Source organism: Lepisma saccharinum, chromosome 16 (assembly GCF_977018435.1).
Source record: "Lepisma saccharinum chromosome 16, izLepSacc3.1, whole genome shotgun sequence".
Taxonomy (NCBI): domain Eukaryota; kingdom Metazoa; phylum Arthropoda; class Insecta; order Zygentoma; family Lepismatidae; genus Lepisma; species Lepisma saccharinum.
The window spans coordinates 8247082-8267927 of record NC_139244.1 but is presented as its reverse complement, the minus strand read 5'-3'; the positions used below and the strand labels follow the sequence as shown (position 1 = coordinate 8267927).

The window sequence follows — 20846 nt, the reverse complement described above, 5'->3', positions numbered from 1 at the left end:
GTAATGCCAAATTTTGTAAAGAATAAAAGTCGAAAGAAGCCCAAGAAAAAAGCCGCAGAACAACTCTTTCCCCCAACCCTCCAAAAAAGCCCTTTTTCGGATAATTTTCAACTCTTCCTACAGGGACGATTTTCCTGTGAAAATTTACTGAAATGAGGGTACATCAAGGATACCATGCTACAACACATCATTTCTACAGTGAAATCAGTAGCGGCGATTGGGTGCCAAAACTGCGGAAGGGGGCACAGGGCAGTTAATTTTTCTTTGTAACAAGGCTTAGCAATAGGAGGCCATAATGCTAGGGCAAAAAGTAGGGGGGGGGAACAACTGCCCCACCAGCCTCCCTAGTCCCGCCACTGATCAGTAGTTCTGAAGTTTTCACCACAAGTCCCCCTTCCCTCTCTGCATTTTCTTCAATTCGAACACTGTGTGCTGCACGCTAGCAGACAATCTTCCCAAATCGAGATCCTGCTAATCGCACGGTATATCGTTATATCTTAACAGCTTCCGGAAAATACATAGCACTGCTAAGAGATATTTGAACCTCTTGATCTCAGAAGTTTCATCTCAGTGTTTTACTGGCTTCTTAAATCTATGAAATTTGACATATTTTTTTTCCAGTTTACCAATTTAAGTAACGTACTTTCGCACTGTAGCACGTATTAAGCAGTCGCCTATGCCGAGAATCACCATTATGCCAACAAGTCAATTAAAAATGTACACTGTTGCTCCAATTTTTGGAAATGATATTCATTAAAAATCTCGTTTTCTATTTTTTCTAGAATGGATCTGAGACATCACATTGACGACTCAATGATGTTTAAGTCGCCTAAATCAGAACCAGACAGCCTACAGGAAGCTTGTTACTCGAAACTAGAGCGCCTGCTCATCCGCGTATCTGGTAATGTTTCAGCAGACTCCAAGAAAACGTTGAAGGAATTCTTGTCTCAGCTCCCAGTCTCATGTCGCGAGCGGCTATTGAACAGGTTATTGAAACAGGCCTTAAATCAAGGTTCCGACCTCATCTTGTTCTCAACAGAGGTGTTGCTTTGTGAAGAAGTAAGGAATCTTGTAGTACCACACGCTGGGTCATTTGAGCAAGATGATATTGATGACCTGTTGCGATTTGTCTCTGACGAAGGAAGAAGTCTACGTGCTCTGATGTTGCCCAGCTGCTGGAGAAGACTGAGGATGTTTCGGTTAGAGGAGAGCCAACATGATCATCTACGACGAACGTTTGTTACTGCCAAAAGTTTAGTTACATTATCTTTATCACATTTCTGTGATGACATTGTTCTACAACTCATCGGCGAGCATTGCTCCTCTCTTCAAGAGCTCAGCGCACAGTCTGCTCCATTCACGGAGAAAGGGGTTCATCTTCTGACTCAAAACATAGTGCGGTTAGCGCCTGGTGCTAGACGCGTGGACCAAACTTGGGAGAGCACTTTGTGGAGACTCCCAGGCATCTTCCTGCCCTTGGAGGACCTCATCCCGCCTGGAGAAGAAGTGGAAAGCTTTGAAAGAAAAAGAAGCGCAATTTGTAACTCACTAAGATCATTGAGAATATTTGCGGATCGCAGGGTTAGGGTTAGGAATTCAGTAAACCCAGTAGTACCATTTTCTATTTGGCCCAAGACAATTATGGCATTACTAGAGCTGATCCCCAACTTAGAAGTACTGAAAATCACAGGTTTTGATAAGTTGTGCAACGACGGCATAACGTATGGGAACGGGTTGCAGCTTCCATCATTCAATCTCACATCCATGGATCTGGATTCAGGGGGAGAAAAACTGCTCATTATGGTAAAGCGCATCTTCCCAAAACTTCGTAAGTTATGTTACAGGAATAACAGCGATGCGGTACACTTAAGCATGTTCAATCATTTCACGCATCTTGAGGCACTTCATATTTCTTCCTTTAGACGTGCGTCCACAGATAATTTTGATATTCTTGAATTATCGCCAGAAATAAGAGAGAGATTGAGAATTGTCGATATCTACCGATCCGCTGCTGCTTCTTCCTCGTTCACACTATGTGGCATTCTCACCTGCCCGCAGCTAGAAACCCTGAAGCTGAGATTTGAATTCTTCGTGTGGGAAGAAGCTTTAAGTGGGTCTTCAATGCAGAACCTGCTTCATGTGAGCCTCGATGGCAAAGCGACTGCCGATGCGGTGATCAAGATTTTTCGAAATGCTCCGAACTTGAAAAAATTTAAAATTTCTGATATTGTACAAAGAAGATGTGATTTCTGGCAGAAAATATACAGAATCAGGGAAAATCCATTATTGGAAACCTTCGAAGTGTTTCATGGTTATCTCATGGACACCGAAGAAGAACTAAAAGTGTTCTTGGGACATTTCAAGAAAATAAAGTACGTGGGTCAACTTCGTTTCGCGGAATTATGACAAGAACCCGGTGTGTGCATGAAGGAATAAAATCAACAAGTTTTAGCAGAAATTTATTAGCTGGAAATTTACTCAAAGTTTTATTTCAGAAAACATTTTGGTTGTGATAAACGTGACATATATCAGCTAAATTATGTACTCTGAATCTTAATCCGTTTTGTTTGCATATTGTTCATTAGTATAGTTCATTAAATCGTAGTGGCGAGAATGTTCAGTGTATTGTATAAAAAAGTGGCTTCAAATTTATTGCTTTTGACACGTGAAGAAACGTGAAATATTAGGAAAAAACTTGATTTAAAAATAAGATTCTGATAATACTGACAAGTATCATCTAAATAAAGTATTGTTCATCTTAATTTGACATTGCCCATTCATTCAGAGCAGTGAATGGAAGAATTTGATTTGATTGATTTCTTAAACACCATTAAGCCTTGTTTCCATGATATGAAAAAAAATCAATATGCTGACCAAGGCAGAAATTTATTTTATTATAAAACATAAACTAAATGTAACGTTTCAACCTTCTAGCAAGGTCTTCTTCAGACTCTGTAAATGTTGTACTTGGTGCAGAGTCTGAAGAAGACCCTGCTAGAAGGTTGAAACATTACGTTTAGTTTATGTTTTATAATAAAATAAATTTCTGCCTTGGTCAGCATATTGAATTTTTTCATTGATTTGTTGTTTTAAGTCCACTTTATGCACAGGAAGCCTAAAAGTACTGGACCTACAGTTTAAAGTGGTGAAAGAATTTGTGAACGCTAGAATAGTAATATAACTTACCATGGTAAAAGTACGTATTTTTCATTTCTATGTTTGTTATTTTATGTATCTCGTGGGTTAATCGCGTGCTACACCTTCTGGCATGCATGCGATATGAGAACCACGTCTAATTATGTGCCAGGATGCATTCATTTGTTTAATATAAACTAAGTATACCAATTCTAGGAATATAATATAACATAACCCGTCACGCAACAGTCCTTGAGAATCAAGCAGGCCCGTACCCAGGATTTTTTTTGAGGGAGAGGCCAGATCCGTGCTTACACACACACACACACACACACACACACACACACACACGATGTACGTCGGATATCCCCCATCCAGAATAAACCTTTCAGGAACGGGAGACAAGAGAGATGTTCCGCAGAGTTGTAGTTCAAAGTTTCCTGACTGATTTCATGCTAATCTTTGATTTGCGACCAATAATAGCCAATGGCGTGCCCAATGGGAAGTTGGTGGGGGTCATAACCCCCTCTTTGGCTCAGTATTATTTTAAGAAAGCCAGAGGCAGGAAATGATGGCAAAATTAGGACCGACTACTATAAAAAGTACCTCCTCTTTCGACAATCCTGGGCCGCCACTGTGTGCAACGTCTCATGTGTTTGGGAATAGTGGTTAGGAGGGATGAGTTGTGTTCCTTGTGCCTGTAATCATCACTCGTCGTCATCGTCGCGATTATCAGAACTGGCAGAAAAACCAACAAAAAATCAAATACAGCAGAAAAGCTGCGCGACTTTTGTCAGTGGGAAAGGGGAGAGGGGAGACGGAAGTTGTGAGGCCCGGCCCTTCACATATGATATATAAATCCTTGGCGTGGACCAGCAATGATAACCATATTATTTCTGTACGGGCATTTTGGAAGAAGGGGGTCGCAAAGCCCGAGAATCACCCTTTTTCTAAATTACTGCTAGGATCAGTTCTTTTTTAGCTGATTGGTTGGATGGTGTTTATTGAAATTGATTTACAAGTGTGATGAACTTGTAGAGAGCTGATAAATAATAATAAAGAATTGTACAGGCAGGGAAACTGGTTTGCTCTATATTTTTCTTGTCGGAATGTAAAGCTTGCAAGTCACGATGTCAAAGGAATACATAACGAAAGAGAAGCAAGCGCAAAGTTCAAGGTTACGCAGCAGAGACGGGACACGCGAGATTTGGTAGAATGGCAGGGCAAAGGTTTTTTTCTCCCAGACTTGTTGCTGCGAATGAGAAGCGACAACATTGTAGAGGTGAAGTGGGGAGGTGATACGTGAAGCTGGTTGATTCTTGGTTTCGAGTGGTCCCTGCGTGGAACGGAAGATCGCAGTGAATAGCTGTTTACATGAGCAATAGTGTGGTGGACTCGAATAACACGAAACTTTCTTCTAGTCTTCATTACAGTTTAGTGCTCAAGGTAAGGTAGTTTTTGGTTGTCCGTGTTTTGAGGAAGTATGTTACTAAATTGTGTTTTTCTTAGTTTGCGTCGCGTCGCCTGCCTCCCTCCCTGCTTTGGACAATCGTGACGATGAAGGATAATAAGATTCAAATGATGAAATCTTAAACACTCTTGGACAGACACAGAACATAAAACCATGTAGCGGATTATTCTGGTTGTGGGACCAGGTGCCAGAGACTCGTTTGCCTGCAAGCAAAGTTTCCAAGGCCAGGCGCGTATGTAGAATATATTTCGGTCCGAACCAAGTGTCTAAGGAATAATAATAATAACATTGTTTAAATTAATATAATCATTTTATAATTATATTGTATTATTATGAATAGGTAAAAGGACCGTACAAGAATAGATACGTGTAACAGCACGTATTCATTATTGGGATAATTTGCATAAAAACAAGAGCCCTGGCGAATAAATTAATTTCAAATAGATGAAGAATTGAATAGGTATATATTGAATAAAAAAGAACGTTAGATCCAGCTGGCGAAAAGTAAAGTTCCTGATTTATATTTTATGCATATTATCATAAAAAGCAGTATGCAAGCATTTATCTTTGATCTTGTCCTTCAAAATCGTATGATCCCAATGTAATCCTTGCCTGCCAGTAAGTTCAGAGAAAATTATAAGCATCGATTATATAACAAATGATAAACAAGTAGGCCTATATTTTCATTATTTAATTTTAGTATTTGGTAAGTCTTTCGGAGAGGGAGGGTTCCCCCTGGACCCCCTTAAATACGTCCTTTTCAAAGGCGATGACGTTTGAGTATCTTCCGGAACTTGTAACCATGGGGGGGGGGGGGCGCAGGGATAACGTAGCTTGAAAAACGTAAGCAGGCGAGAATATTTTGATATCTTGAGGAAAAACACGGACACCTGACCAATGAATACTTGGGAGCCACGGTTTTCTGGTAGGTAGGGTGTATGACTGCAACACAGGGGACTCGGGTTCGATTCCCGGGGTGCGTGATCTAAGGGTATTGGTAAATTTTCTTATAACCGGAAAACGGATTTCTTCAAATTTACAGGAGAAATTACTTATCGAATGAAGTTTCTTTATAGTTTTGGAAGTTCGGGGAAGTGTTTTCTCGCATCTTTCATTGAATTTTGCCGGTAAATCATTTATTTTTCGATATAAATGTGTGACCGATGCACGAAAGTTGATGCATCCATTTTCTTCGAGCGAGATGTTGCCTGTGTGTGATGACGTAATCACGCTCAATGCCGGTCAGTGTTTCCAAACACGTGTTTTTGTAACTGAAGAAGGTACGCTTCCGCAAATGGTTTGTAAGGCTATGCGAGAATGGTGTGTGGGGCTACTCATTTTTCTTTCTAAACCAATTTTTAACTATTCTAACCTAAACGTGACCCAACCTAACCCAACCTTACCGGAAATGGTTCGTGGGGCTATGCGTCAATGGTTTGTGGGGCTACGTAAGTATTTTTGGGTGCAGTGGGGTGAAATCTCTCTCTCTCTCTCTCTCCTTTTTGTTGTTACCAACAATGCACGCAAAAAACGTTCAGTGATTTCAAGGTCACACGGGAACATTATCTTGCTCATCCACCGATGACTGCAAGAAGAGTTTTGTAAGGTTCTTTGTCTCTTTGTAACTTTTATCTCCCTTCCCCTTCAATCCTCGAAGGACAAATTGAGATAGCTCACATTGCGCCTAGGGATATCGTTATGGGGGAGCCTCATGGGGCACTGGCTCCTGAAACGTCGACGTAATCCCCCAATATTTTTTTTAAAGAAAATTCCTATAGAAAATCTGCATGTACGAGATCGTACGTACGTACATCAAAATTAGTATGGTTTTTTTTTCACCTATTGTACTTGTTGGGCTAGACTAAAGCCCCTATCACACGGAACTGGATTTCTAGTTGGAATGCCCTAGTTGGCAATGAACTGACTTTCTAGGTAGAAATTATGGCCGCCTGGCTGACTGCTTGACTGGTTTTGAGGAATAGGACATGTTCTAATTGCTACTAACTTTTTCGACTAGATTCTGTCGAACAGCCAATCAGAGCAAAGTTTGGCCATGTGAAGATATTCTGTGAGTTTGTAAAGTAGCCTTTTTTTGTCTGTGGCTTCCGAGTGCATACAGCACGAAAGGCATGTTTACAATTGAAAAAACTAAAATATTCTTCCATACGTGTATAGTAAACGTTGCAAAGTATGTATTTTATCAGCGCCGTTTTTCTCTACCTAAAACCATTTAATACGAAGCGATATTCCTCTCGGTTGAATAGTTATCGTATTTTAAAAGTGTGAAGTGATACGTTGTTTACATCTCGCGCGGCCGCCATTATGGGAACGAAAGACTATCGACAAGTACGGTGTAACAAGTACCGTGTGAGGCGAAAACTAGCAAATGGGTAGCCAGTCCAGCGTCAACTAGAGCGTTCCTACTAGAAATCCAGTTCCGTGTGACAGGGGCTTTAGTCGAACAAAACGCAATAATGTGTCTTGCAAGTATTCGAAAAATTGCCAGTGAGCAATATTTGTTTCATAAAGATTGTTCCGTGACCCCACACTTCGGTGCTCGTGTTATATTTGTTGAAGTCATTACTTTCGCTTTTGTCGTTACTATATTAATAAATATTAATACAAGTTCATATAGCACATAAATTATGTGCGTCGTGTCTTTAATATATTACGTAATGAATAGAAAACAATATTATTTATGAGCCACTTCTTTAACAACCTGTAGCATGAACATGGATAAAGTTTTGCAAAAATAATGCTACCATCGTGTTTTGTGAGCTTTTTCCAGTGTAATTTCATGTCACATGCCTAGGTTCCCATTTAAAAATGTGATCTCGATCCAAGATGGAGGCTTTCAAGATGGAGACCATATTTCAAAAGCGGTTCGGTAGGTTTTACTTTTACCCCATCCCCAAACTACATGTACACATATAAAATTTCAATAAACGCATGCATTTCGGTTTTATTCGGCCCGTTTCGCACTTTCGGGCCACCCTGTACATACACACGCACTGACGCAAATTCCTCCATCCCAAAACTTTCCTAGTGCTTATGTTTATCTCTCCAGTCCTTCTCGAGATAACGATAACATAAGAGTCACGTCACAGGTATCAATTGTAGTCTTCCACTTGCAGATACTCGCTTAATCGAGTTGCGCATCAATGTCGAACTTTTGGACTCCGGTTCGGATATTTTTTTCCACATCACTTCACTGATGTGGTCAGAGGAGTCATTGTAAGTTCCTAATAGCCTAACTTTCTTGGGTGGAAAGGTTGAATTTCGAAAGTATTGATCATGAGTTGTAGAATGCAACTGTAATTTTCAGTTTGGCGCCTAATTGAATCAACCAGGTCGCTATTTTGGGCGATTATATACATAAAGAGAGTTGGTTATAACCAGGCATGTATCTAGAAATACATTTCGGGGATCCAACCAAGTGTCTCAATAACATTAATAATAATAATATCATCATTAGAATAATTATATTAAATTAAAATAATATTAATTAAATTCGTAAATTAATTAACATTGTATTGTTATTATTACATGAGTAGGTAAAGAGATTGTAAAAGAATAGATGTATAACATTATCTATTCATTATCTAGCTTACGTGTAGTGAAGATCTCCAAAAATTGTACAAAAACAACTGCCCTGGCAAGGAAATTAAGGTCAAATAGATAAAGAATTTAATATTTATTGAAAAACAAAAAAAGAGTTAGATCACAGCTGACGGAAAGGAAAGTTGCTGATTAATATTTTATGCACATTATCATAAGTAATAGTGCGCATAAATCTTTGAAACTGTCATTCAAAACCATATGAGCTGAATTCCTTGCCTTCCCATTAGTTTAGAGGAAATAAATGAGCATCGATTATGTAACAAATGCTAAACAATTATATTTTATTAGTTAATGTTAGTATTTGTTAAGTCTTTCGGGGGGGTTCGGACCCCCTGGACCCCACCGAATACGTCCTTGGCTATAACCTCCCCTCCTTTGGGCACGCAACTGGTACCGAGCGCCACTTTACAGCCTCAGCTTTTAAATAGATAAGGAGATTTTATTGCACAGAGACAGGTAGACGATTGCAGTTCCGGTAAAGGGCTGATCCCCGTATAATGTGGCTGGAGCAAATAACCCAAGTGTTGACGCACCCATTTAAAAAAAAAAGAAAATTCAGTATCTCTATTTTCATCATGTGTACGTTACTCCGTATCGACCACGAAGTAGTGCTACATATTGTTTACATATAAGTTATGGAAATATTGGTTATCATGGACTTCCACGGGAAAACCGCCTCTCCCAAGTTCCATTCCTGGATCCGCCACTGTTTGTAACGTTTTGCTCGTTGAGGCATCGTTTCGACGCCACGAACCCTCGCAAAACAAGTTTATCCCTGTCAGTAGTGCACTAAAGATATCGTCGTTTTCCGATGGAAGTAGTACAGGCCCATAGCCAGAATTGATCCACAGGAGGCGGCTCATGGGTTATCAGGGGTTGTAAACCAAGCCCATTTTCAAAAGTTTAACAGATATTCTATACTTCCCGCTACTTTGACTTCGGCTCGTATGAACGAATGTGATATCTGTTCTTTCTATTCTGTGAATTTAACATTTATCAAGTTCTGAGCAAAATAATATCTACTCTACATTTTCACTCGTCAATGGGAACAAATTTTAGAAAGTAGTTTCACCAAACTTTAGAGGGGGCTGACGGCCCCTACCTGGCTATGGCCCTGAAGAAATAAAAAACTGCGGCGACAAAGAAGCTGTGCTGCATGGTCAGAGAAGTTATGGTATGTTCCTAATAGCCTAACTTTCTGGGGTGGAAAAGTTGGATTTCGAAAGTAGTGATCATGAGTTGTAGAATGCAACTGTAATTTTCAGTTTGGCGCCTAATTGAATCAACCAGGTCGCTATTTTGGGCGATTATATATACAAATAGAGTAGGTTATGACCAGGCCCGTATCTAGAAATACATTTCAAGGATCCGACCAAGTGTCTCAATAACATTAATAATAATAATAGGTAACAATATAATTTATGAGCCATGTAAGAAAGAAAAACCTCATTCCATCTCGGTGTTTTATTGTATTGATGGGTATTAAACAGCAGCGTATGTATATATCACAGAATAGGTATATATAGTGTCCGGAGCCACCGAAAAATAACTCTATTTGAAGAATTCCAGCTTCCGTGCCACAAAAGTTATCTGTTTCACTCCGCCTTTATTTTCCTTCTCTGTGGTTCATACTAATTTACATTTAAACATGATTTCGTACAGCAGATTCAAAACAACTACACACAATTTATTCATTTCCAATGTGTGGCCAATTTATTCTGCTACCACATAGGTGTAACACAACTTTGCTTACGAATAAAATACTTAAGTCTTAATAATAAGTAATTTGCTGGAGAACGAAGTGAGATAGTCCAATTCGTCGGCTCTAAAATACTTCACTTTTAAAGAGAATAATATTGTTTAATAACGTTAATAAGATTTCTCTACACTACATTTCTAAGTGAGAGTATTAGAAGGGGCAACTGCCACCCCGTGCGGACGCCTATGCTGTCTTTCCCGCTAGCGTCTTGCATGTACAGTACGACATTCTTAAATCAGAATTCCAGTTTGCAAATACTGTATTTCACCCCATAATCGTCTCAGATTTTATGCATTTTTTTTTTTCAAAAGCAGTGCACCGTGCAGCTTTATTTATTTTTTAAAAAAGTGCCGATATTACCAGTATTAAAAATAATTTATTGCTAGATAAACTGTCTGTTGCAACTAAGGTTAGACACTAATTCTGCTGGTTGGCAACATTGTTCTGGCCAGCTGATGGAACATTAAACACTCGGAGTGAAGGTGCCATGTGGACACCTGTGTGCATTTTGGAAGTTCCGTAATAATCCCCAAACATTCTTGTTGCAATTATGCAAAATGTGGGATCACATTATGTACGCGTTCGTGTAGTTTGTGTTTTTGTGTTCTAAAACAATATATCAAGTGAAATGTCAGTGTGTTATTTTATTTGCAATCACTAAACGACTGCATGAAACGTGTCGCGCATTCGAGCGATGAACCGGCTTATCAGTCCAAATACCAGAAATTTAAGTGAAACGAAAAACATGGTCCTCCGTCATTTGTATGTAAATATTTGGTAAGCAATCGCAACATTAACCATACCCAAAAAACTGTCTTTGACATAAGATTAGGAAGATGCACGGAATACGCGTGAATATACGTTAACATTGAGTAGTCCACATCCAAGGTAACTTAATATATAAGGTAGCGCCATCCGAAACTTGCCGATCATGCACGAGCGCGTGACGTCATATGGGAGGCTCGGGGCGCCTTCGGTTATGCTCGGTCTACATACTCGAAATATTACACTAATGGACAGGGACGTCGTTAGGGGGGGCCTGGGGGGGCTTTGGCCCCGGCAGTTGTAACTCTGGCCCCCGCAAACAAAATTTTGATCGATTAAAAATTATCCTAAATTAATACTACATATTATTTTCCGGTAAATTTGTAGCAGAGTTGGAAACACTGTTCCGAAGAAAATCTTCTGAAGCCAATTTAGGACAGCAAAATTCCACCCTTTCGTTGCTTACCAGATTATAACCAAAGGCATAAAATGCTTTGAGGTTATTACCCTTGCCCTACCCTAAGTTTGTGAAAACCTTTTGCCTTTTGTTGCAAATGACCCTTCCGTTACAGATGGAATCAAAGACTCCGCCGAGGCCGAGCGGTCAACAGTAGGGGGTCGAGCGACATATGGAGAGAGTTCTCCAGTACTGACATTGTTCTGAGATTTAAAATTGCTCCTTGCTTCAGCTTCAGAGCCACAGATTAGCTTTGTGTTCTTGCTTGCGAGCAAGGTCTGCTATCGGGTTGCTACGGTCACTGTGTTTTTATTCGTGTGTGGGAAGAGTTCTAGTGCGTTGTTGTGCATTTCCATTTTGAATGGATAAATTTATCAAAACTGGATATTTTAAAACTATCTCAAAACATGTGGAACATGACGACAATGAAGATGATGTTGATCCAAGTTCTGACGTTCCAAAGTTAGGCAAAACAAGTGAATGTACTAATGTGAAAATAATTACTGATCTTGGGGTAGATAATCCTAGGCAACCACTTTTGCAAAACTATCCAAATACTACGTTCGGAAAGCGAAAGCGATTATTTCAAAAATACTGGTTTGCATCTGCGCCGTGGCTAGAATATAGTGTGGAACTTGACGCATGCTTTTGTTTTCCATGCCGTAAATTTGGCACAGATTCAGGATATGCAGAATCAAGTTTCAGGAAAATAGGGATTCGCAACTGGAAGAAACCATGTGAAAAAAATAAGGAAAACGGAGGAACGTCCTATCATCTAAAATGCATGGAACTGTGGGCGAATTACAAAGTGAGTACCAATCAGTTTTGTAAAACAATTATATGTGTGCGTGTGTGTGTGTGTTCGTAGTTTAACGTAAATAATGAAATATGTATATGTCTGTATATCGAGTGTTCAAATTGAAAAAATGCTGAGGAGAAAAGTCATATCAGCTTCTCTTTTCAAATTTTGAGATTTGTACCTAAAACATACGGACTGATGGTTCAAAGTAAATAACACAAATTTTCCAATTAATGTACAAGAGTTCAGTAATCACTGATCTCGTCTCAGTGGACTTTTAATTCATATCAGAATTATTTTTCTTAGAGGAAGGCAAATTAATCAGGAAATATTTTCTCATCAAATACATATTGTAATTTGCAAACCAACAACAGTATTAATTTTAATGTAAAATTCAGTACAGAAACTGACAATTTATATGCTGATATTAATGTAATATTTACTTGAAGTTGAAAGAAATGATTACGTCAAATTCTTAGCAATAGCAAAATATGATCGAGAATATTTAAGAGGAAAATTCTTTACCTGGTCAGGAGTTAAATTAAAAATTTCAATTTGAACACTGGATGTACTTTGATTTTCGTTTCCTGATTTTACATTACCTTACTGACACTTCTGGCTAATGTCAAAGATATGCAACGGTGATACAAGAAATTAATGCATGGACAGTAACAAAAAAAAGCGCCTGCCTCTCCAGGCGAGGACATCGCGTAGCGGTAATGTCGTCACCATATAATTAAGAGGTCCTGGCCTGGGTTCGATATCTAGTGGACGCACATAGTGGTTTGAATCCAACTTTAAACTGTACGTCCAGTCCCGATTGGCCTATCTGTGCATGAAGAGGACTTAATACAAAAACTCACGGACTCGAACTTAGATCAATTTGGGACAAAATCGTAATTCGGTAGCTAACGTGCTCAGCCACTGAGGCGGCTAGAATTCAATAGGTTTTCATTTTGGCTATTTTACCTTTTTTCCTACCTCGTAGGTTAATTTTTACAAGTCGATGTGGATGGATGAATGATGGACGGATGGAAAGGTGATGGGAGCATAGACAAACAGAATGATTGTTGTTGTTGTTGATTTGGTGTTTTAAGTCCACTTTATGCACAGTAAGGCTAATTGGGACTGGACCTACAGTTTAAAGTGGGATCCGAACCACTATGTACCTCCACCGGGTATCGAACCCGGGACCCCTTAATTACAAGGGAACGACGGTACCACTGCGCCATCGGGAAGGCCCAGAAATTAGAATAAAACGCGATCTTCTTTCTTCAGGAAAGCAACATCTTGACAGGCGGCCCTAAGACCAGCACAAAGCTTGAATGGAGACAATACAACAAGCTTGTTCAACAAATGTTGGCGAGATGGTTGCGGACAACCAAAGGCGACACTGCGTCCCAAATACTCTCTGAACTGCCCGTCATAAAATGTTCCTGCGAGACCTATTTCTAATCTGTGGTCGTCACTGTGTGACTAGACCCCTTTGTGTCGAACCTGACAAATTGCAGGGAGCGGTCTTTCTTGCTTTAAGGGATTAAGGGAAGGAAATGGCATTCAAATGGCAGGGAAGACTTATCCCTGGGTTGAGTTATTGTACCCCTGCTGTTTCAGTGCACCGTTTCTGTAATTTTCCCTTCCCCAGTAAACCTTTGTTTTCGATTCATTCTGCTAGATTTTGCTTCTATCCAGGGTGCCAAGTACCAGAACAGTCCAATGACCTCGCTGCCTTCGAGCAAGCAATAACTTTAGTGAGGAGGTAGGAGGGCTTGGAGTAGAATGACAGCATTATATTCCTACGCGTCAGCAAAAATTTGATGCGGCTGGTGTTATGTTACATCCGGTGTAGCGGGCCACGAGCGGTTTTATTGTTGAGTCAGCAGAACGTGTGTGATCACCTTGAAGACATCGGAAGCGGTGGAGGGAGGGGGTCAATGGATTTGTCACGTTGTTTGTTGATGTATGCTAACCTAACACGTGCGTATGTTTGTGTGTGTGTGGAGGAAATGCGCGCGCAACCATTGCCTATGATTCAAAGACATGAAGAAATGATTTAAAGATGGCGCCGAAGGTGCTTTACCCCGAAAGTTTAGCGGCTAAGGTTATTGCTCTGTAAAACAAGAGGCATCGAGGGTTCGATTCCTGGTAGAGTCAATATTGATTGGTTGATAGATTGAGTTAGTTTTTTTAAGTCCGTTTTATGCACGGCAAAACTAATCAGGATTGGAGCTACAGTTGAAAAGTGGTGATTCGGACCACTATGTGCCTCCACCGAGTATCGAACCTGGGACCCCTTGATTACAAGGCGACGATGTCAATATTGAATGGTCTCGATTAGCCTGTGTGTAAATAAAGGCAACAAAATGGTTGAGTTCGAAAATCGAGTTGGGTTAGTGGTTAATGTTGTCATCTGGCAATGAAGAGGTCGCGGGTTCGATTCTCTAGGTAGTTAAATTAGGCCAATTGTTTAGTCCCGCCATTATAGGTCCTCGATTAGTCCATCTGTGCATAAATAGTGTTTGAATAAAATCAATATGGCGGCCTTGGGTTAGTGGTTAATGTTGTCGCCTGGTAATGAAGAGGTCGCGGGTTCGATTTTCTAGGTAGTTAAATGAGGCCAATTGTTTTGTCCCGCCATTATAGGTCCCGATCAGTCCATCAGTGCTTAAATAGTATTTGAATAAAATCAATATGGCGGCCGCGTTTTGTGTTTAGCGGCGGCGGCGCGGCGCGGCGCGGGGCGGGGCGGCGGAGCGGCGCGGCGCGGGAGGTGTTTTTTTATTCCGCGAGATGTTTTAACCAAGTGGTTGAGGGTTCGATTCCCAATGTTGGTGAAAATTGGATATTCAATTGTATTTGTTTAAAAGTTCCGATTAGCTTTTTGTGCACAAAGAGAAAATGAACTAATTGGAAATAGGATGTTTATGCTGTAATGAAAAGGTCCCGGGTTCGATTCACAATGTCAAATTGGCTGATAATGATGTTGTTTTTAAAATAAAATAAAAAAGAAGTGTGTTGAGTCCCTATTAGTATTTATGCAGGAACAGATATTAAAAAATCAAAACAAAATGGCTGTGACTGGTGTTTAGTATTCGAAAGGTTCCAGGTTCGAGTTTCTAGTTATATTTTTTTTCTAGTTTACAGAATTAGTCCCCATTTATTGCGTTTTGGCGAACACGTCCTCCCCCTTTGTGGCATTTGGACATGTTGGAGATATACATAGAAAGTGTTGTCAAAGTGGCTAATAATGATTTTCTGTTTAAATAAAAAAGAAGTGTGTTGTCAGTCCCGATTAGCACGAACAGATATTCAAAAAGCAAAACAAAATAGCTGATATTGTTGTTTAGTATTCAAAAGGTTTTGGGTTCCAATACTGGCAAATTTGCAGAATAACATTGATTTGTTTAAAAAGTGAGTTACTATTCCCGATTATTTTTGATACACAAATAGAAAATGGGGTGATTTTGGGAGTTTTGCAACCAAGGGGCTAATGTTGGCGTTTTTTAACGCAGTCCCGATTAACCGTAATGCATAAAGCTGTTTCAACGAATATCGAACCTGGAACCTTTTGATTACAATGCAAAGACTTTACCACTAATGTATGCTATGTTTTAAAACCAAAAATAAATAATAGTATCGAATTTTTTAAAAAATGCGTTACCAGTCTCGATTAGCCATTATGCACAAACAGATGTGTTTTGAAACCAAAGAGGGGGTCGAGGGTTCGATTACAACTGGGTATGTGTGTTGAGGAAACTAAAGGTCAACAGGCATGGAAAGTTTTTATTCGCCATCTCAAAATAAGTTTTTGGGCTTGGTACAGGTAGCTTTTTGTAGAAAGCCCCACAACGACATCAACGTGGCTACCATCTGTGGGGGCCTCTTTTTTTTTTAAGTTGGAGAGGGGCACAAAGCCGTTTGTACCATACAACGTTGCACCGAAGAACCAACTTGTCAACTAGTCACTCACTCTATCATTAAAGTGCACAACATAATATCAGATTTGCACTGATAATAAGCAAAAAATTATAGCGGCTGCATAATTATATTTCAATGACAGCAAATGGTTTCAAATGAATGGTTTTCACTTTTATTTTTTACTAAGTAACAGATTTGGTAATGAAAAGCTTTAACATTTGCATATAATATGAGATTTGTTTTGGTATCCAGTTTGTATGTTGACCAAATCACAGATATACTATTACTAAGGATAGCATTAACTTAATCTAATAAAAATATATTCCACTGCATTACAAAATTAACTCATTCTGTTTTCTGTTGTTTGAATCCATATGGTAAAGTCTCGAAATTTGATGCACATCTTTTTCTTTTGGTATATACCACCTGAAAAACCCTTATTTCCGGCTTACTAACAACGGAATGTGTTTTTGTGCGTACGATTTTGTTCGAGTTGAGTAAAGTTAAAGAGGAGGTGTTGTTGAGAATAGCATTGGTGAGTGATTCGAAATTGATTGTGCTGCTGTTTTTATGGTTTAGACATATGCCTTTCACCTTGCAAACAGTAGTAACATTAGTATTGTCTGGATTTACTACCTCAAATGCATAACTTTTCGGCCCACTGGATGAAAATGCTCTGATATAAGCATTTTTCCCATAGAGTTCTAGTTCATTTGTTAACTCCCCTAGGTAGTCTCCAACAGGCAGATCAACATCACCTGGCCTTTGAATATAAATAACACTATCGGTATCATAGTACAATACATTTTCGCCTAATGTATCCAAATATTCATAAAGCTCTAATCGTGCATGTGTTGTAGTGTATGCTGCAATAACTACATTTACAGTCGATAATGGAAGTGCAGATTCTTCGAGATATTGCCAGTAAACAATCAACATATCTTCATTTATAGGTATAACTTGATGTACTTCAACATTGGGATTTTCTAGTTTATCGAAAAAATCCTTAGGATTGTTGATAATACTAACTTGACCAGGGTTTTCTCTCTGTCCAAATTTACCCCAAAATGAATTCAGCATAAGTTTTGCTAAGCTTCGTAATCCAGGATTAGCACATATTCTGTTTTCATCCAACAACACACCCTCCTTTTCAAAATAGTCAGCTATGTATTTTTTTTTGGATTCTTCATCAATACACCACAATGGCCAGCCGCTTGCTTCAACTTTTGCTTTGAGAAATGTATTGATGTACTCTGCAAAAACACCACCTGATTTTTTTGCAGGATCATATTGTTCAACATTATATTCCCATACCTCATGTAATTCTAAAATTTTGTATTTCTTTTGAACTGCCTTCTGAACTTCATCCACAACCCAGGTTCCAGTTATAGCTCTTTCCCTAACAGTATGGTTACATTCCGCCTGGTTTAGTTCATCGGCACAAGTTCTACATAGAGGGAAAGTTAATTTTGAATTGGTTCGATATGGTAACACAGGATGGTACAGATCTCTCGGTGGAAGTATTGTTGCTTTGACAAGTCCTTCAAAAGAATAAATATCGGGGCATTCTTCCCCCACATAAATTTTCACCGGATGGCCAACTGGAAACTTTTTAACTTTGCAACAATAAGGGTACAGGCTACATACATCCTTATATTGAATTGTTTCATTTTCTTTCACAGTGTAATGTAGTTTGGTAGCATTAGTTCTACCACCATAAAACGCCTCCCGGGGAATTATGGGGGCTTTAATTGATAACGGATGTTTTTCAACATAATGTTTCATGGTTTTGTTATTTCTCAACTGCTGGTGAAATTCGCACCCCCACATCTCATGGACAATGTAGTTAAGTGCTTTTAATCTGGTAATTTTATTTTCTGTTCTTTCATACCGAAAAGACAAAGTATCATATGGGTCATCATGAAGAGGTTCTGTACGTGAAGTAGGGAAACATTTGACACAACCATGTGTTCTGCATCCTTGATATTCAAATACATGCTCTTGCCCCTTTTGATCTTTAAAATATCCATCTACTTTCAAATTTCCTCCAACTTTTACTTCTGGTCCTCTGGCTGCATGTTGGATTTCGATTTTATGTTTTTTTTCCTCCCATACCAACCATTGAATAGCCTCTATAGACTGAATATCACACCATCTGTATCCGTTTTTAGGAATAATTCCTATATGTTCTGCTTTCAAAAATCTTTTACGGAATACTTTATTACAAGCTGAAGCGATGGTGATGGCTTCCAATAATGGGTTCACTGTTGTTTCTTTTTCAAAAGTGGTCATGAATTTCAAACAGGCAGCACGTAGTACATTAACATCTTCTACACAGTATTTTCTCAACTCCTTCTGCATATCGAAAACTACCCCTGTTTTCTGTTGTTCACTATGCCATTCCAAAAAACTGGTTCTCTGATTCTCCATCATAGAATCAACAGCGTAAAATTCAGTACCAGGGATACATCCGACATATTCTTTATTTTTCAAAGTATTAAAAAAATGAGGAAAATACCCTTTGGACATTGGGAGATCAAATGCTTTCGGTAATTTGTTGAGCGCCATTGGAATAAAGTTGAGAGAATCTATGAAATGGATATTGTGCATCTTCAAAGATAATATTTTGGCTCCATTCATGATCACAGACGGTGTCCATTTCATTTTTTCGATCATAGTTTGCAGTACAAAGTGCGAATCATACCCTCTACTATTGTGTGCAATACACACAATATTGTTAATTTTGGTGCGGTGAGCTGAAACAAATTGCAGAAAATTGTAAACAGGTTCTGTACTATCAAAAATGTGCTGTCTTTTTCCGCATACACTGCACCATTGAGACATATCTTTGTTCTCAATGCAATTATAGCATACATTTTGGCACACCAAAAGATTTGGAATATGCAGAAATTTGTTTTCAGTGCCTTCTAGTTTTGTGTCCTGCCTCGATTCAATATCGTAGAAAACAAGCATTGCTTTTTTTGATATAAGAGAAGATATTTGTTTGCTATAAATTTTTTGGATATGACATAGATGTTCAGATGGTACCATATTTTTACAGCTGACACAGAATTTCTCTCCACATATATGAGGATTTCTGTTTGTACGGATAGCATACGCTTTCAGGCATTTTTCACAACATTTTACTGTCTGACAAAGAGAGTTTTTTCTATTGTAACATGTTTTATGATTATTGTAACACTTTTGACCATAGAAAAATCTGTTACAATCAGTGCACTTTATTTTGGTTTCTGAAACAGTACATTTGGGCTTTTCTTGGCATTGTGAACAAACAGCTGTACAGGATCCTAGATGTCTAGAAACATGATCATATTTCTTATGGCAAGTTTCACAATAGAAATTAGCGGAGAATGCAGCTGTAAGAGATGTTATAACATTAAAATGGTTGTTTATGTACACCAAATTTAAAGTTTCGCGCCTAGGTAATAAAGGACCTTCATATATCACATCACTCCCGGAAAATCCATTATATACGGTAATTTTGAAATCAGATAAATAGTCCTGAAATTTTTGAATTTCGGTAGTTCCTCCACCACCACTCAAATTTTCCCCAGCTTCTCTGCACAGTTTATCCACTTCTTCTTCCATAACACATTTATGTTGTCTAACATACTGATAACGTTTTTTAGGTTCATTTTTGTAAACATTAATACCTCTTGCCACAACCAACGCATAAGCCAAACACCTGCTATCGGAATTTTTAATAGTTATAATTCCTTTTTTTAGTTTACAGAATTGTTCCCCATTCATTGCATTTTGGCGAACACGTCCTCCCCCTCGTGGCATTTGGACATGATGGAGATATACATAGAAATTGTTGTCAGAAAGAAATGTTGCATTGCTCTGCAATACTTTTTCCAATGCTGCCCACAATATCTCCATATTTATCGCCTGTGCTTCCCGAAAAGATAACCAAAAAGGGAGATCAGGGTGATCTTCATTCCTGATAGTAATACCAACTTGGTCATGCTCGGCCACATCACGTAGAAGATATTGGATCAGTTCTTGCAATCCCTCCTGAACCCATATCACCGGATTCTCATTGTGTGGTGCCCCCCGCAACCGAGCACGCACCATTCGTCCTTCCATATTGAATCTTTGGTAACGCCTTCTTGTCTCTTCTATAACTTCAACATGATGTAACACTGCATCATCGCCACCGCCTACCTGTCTGCACACTTCCGCTTCCTGAATACAATCCCGAAGAACCATTTGGTATAACGCTGGCGAAATATCATTTGTACATTGCTCCAATTCTTTAGTCTCTAAAACAGATTCTAAATGGAAAATATCTCCACATTTTTCATCGGTTGTTCCAATACACCCAAATATCCCTGTATCCTGGTTGTTATACTTGTTAGGAAACATTTCAACATGTTGGTTGGTCTCACTAGAAATAGAGACAGAGGGTCTGGATTGATTGCTGTTAATAGCAGTAGAGGTAGAGGGGGGTAGAATGTTCTGCTGACTCAACATTAAAACCGCTCGTACCCCTCTACGACAGGATGTATCATAACATCAGTCGCATCGAATTTTTGCTGACGCGTAGGAATGGCGTAGAAATTATGGTGGCGATGATGCAGTGTTACATCATGTTGAAGTTATAGAAGAGACAAGAAGGCGTTACCAAAGATTCAATATGGAAGGACGAATGGTGCGTGCTCGGTTGCGGGGGGCACCACACAATGAGAATCCGGTGATATGGGTTCAGGAGGGATTGCAAGAACTGATCCAATATCTTCTACGTGATGTGGCCGAGCATGACCAAGTTGGTATTACTATCAGGAATGAAGATCACCCTGATCTCCCTTTTTGGTTATCTTTTCGGGAAGCACAGGCGATAAATATGGAGATATTGTGGGCAGCATTGGAAAAAGTATTGCAGAGCAATGCAACATTT

The 20846-nt window shown here is 39.2% G+C and overlaps 1 protein-coding gene across 1 annotated transcript in view; it reads left to right on the top strand.

Annotated features, from left to right (window-relative positions):
* Positions 1-4382: 4382 nt before the first annotated feature.
* LOC146000239 (luciferin 4-monooxygenase) overlaps positions 4383-20846 on the top strand; it is a 51353-nt gene continuing 34889 nt past the window's right edge. Inside the window, exon 1 of the mRNA XM_083137661.1 lies at positions 4383-4581. The gene's annotated coding sequence lies outside the window, so the exon portion shown is untranslated. The remainder of the gene's footprint in view (positions 4582-20846) is intronic.